This window comes from Dipodomys ordii, unplaced genomic scaffold, assembly GCF_000151885.1.
Source record: "Dipodomys ordii isolate 6190 unplaced genomic scaffold, Dord_2.0 Scaffold160, whole genome shotgun sequence".
In the NCBI taxonomy this organism is placed as follows: Eukaryota; Metazoa; Chordata; class Mammalia; order Rodentia; family Heteromyidae; genus Dipodomys; species Dipodomys ordii.
In genome coordinates, this window is record NW_012267376.1 from 962,840 (window position 1) to 964,538 (window position 1,699).

Here is a 1,699-nt window from a genome sequence, read left to right on the forward strand (position 1 = left end):
TGTGGCAGGCAGGGAGGAGGCCTGCACTCTAGGGGTAGAGGAGGGTAGAGTGCACCACCACTCCCTCCCGGGTATTGTCTTCTGGTTTTGGAGTCAGTGGGGGATGTCGGAGTCTGTCCTCTCCTCCCTGCTCCCTTCCCCGCCGCACCACACCTACTGTGCCACACCAAAGCCCTACACCCTTCGGCAGCAATGCCTGGGCTCTGCATCTCTCTCTGTTGCTGGCATTCTAGGCATCTATCTTTCCAGCCATGTTTGGGATTGGGAGGACCCTCATGTCATCTCCCAAGCTCCTAAGCTGCCCCTTTCTGGACACCCTTTCCTAATGTTTTAGTTGAATCCTCAACTCCACGGCTCTCACAGCTCCTACAACCTGGTCAACATCAAGTCTCTTTCATTGGACTCCTGGGGGTTTCCAGTCCTGGGAAGATAGTATGAGCTTGCCCCTCTATTCCTCTCTACTAAGGAACTACTGTACATCCAGGAAATAAAAGAAAATCCAAATGGGGATGGGTGGTGCCTGCCTGGGCAAGACAGATGTGGCAGGGAGTAAGAAGAGAAAGCGTGGGAAGGCGAATAGGAAAGCAGGGAGCTAGTGAGGGGCTGGGTGAACATCATAGTACCAGTTATCTTTTGATGTCCCACCTGGCAGGAGAAACCCCAGACTGCTGGTTTCTGACTCCAACCTACCAACAGGAGAACCAAGTAGATTTTTTTTTTGTATAGAATGGAGGTTAACACTACCAATGGAACCTAGCAGAACTGGTATGACAGGAAGCTTCCTCTCCCTTCCTTCCCCTTTTCCTTTCCCTTCCTTCTTTCCTTTTCCCCTTCCCTTCTCAACCCTCACCCAGAAAGTCCTGTGGCAGACAGAGTAACAACAACAACAAAGTAGAAGCTGTGGGTAGTGGTGCTGTAATCCCAGCTGCTCAGGAAGTGGAGGTAGCAGGGTTCCAGTAAGGAGCTGGCCTTGGCAAAGTGCACATCTAACCTTATCTCAAAAAACTGATATATTCTTAGGGGAGGAACACAAAGGCACAATGCCTTTATGCCTCTGATCACATGAAATATTATCAAAATGAACTCCAAATAGTAAAAGGACTTGGGGTATGACACTAATGGGGCCCTCAGTTCAAACCCTTGTATCATCAAAAAAGAATGAGGAGCCAGGCACCAGTTGCTCACACTTGTAATCCTAGCTACTTAGGAGCCTGGTATCTGAAGACTGTGGTTCAAAGCCAGCCTGGGCAGGAAAGGCCATGACTTTTTGTTGTTGTTGACTGTGGGGCTTGAACTATGGGTCTGGGCACTGCTGTCCCTCAGCTCTTCAGCTCAAGGCTAGCGCTCTACCACTTGAGCCAGAGCCACTTCTGGTTTTCTGGTGGTTTATTGGAGGTAAGTCTCACAGACATTCCTGCCCAGTATGGTTTTCAACAGCAATCCTCAGATATCAGCCTCCTGAGTAGCTAGGATTACAGGCATGAGTCACCGGTGCTGGGCAAGGCCATGATTCTTTTTTTTTTTTTTTTTGGTTCCGGTCCTGGGCCCGCACTCTGGGCCTGGGCGCTGTCCCTCAGCTCTTCAGCTCAAGGCTACTGCTCTACCTCGAGCCACAGCGCCACTTCCGGCTTTTTTCTTTTTGCTTATGTGGTGCTGAGGAATCGAACCCAGGGCCTCAGGCATGCAAGGCAAGCGCTCT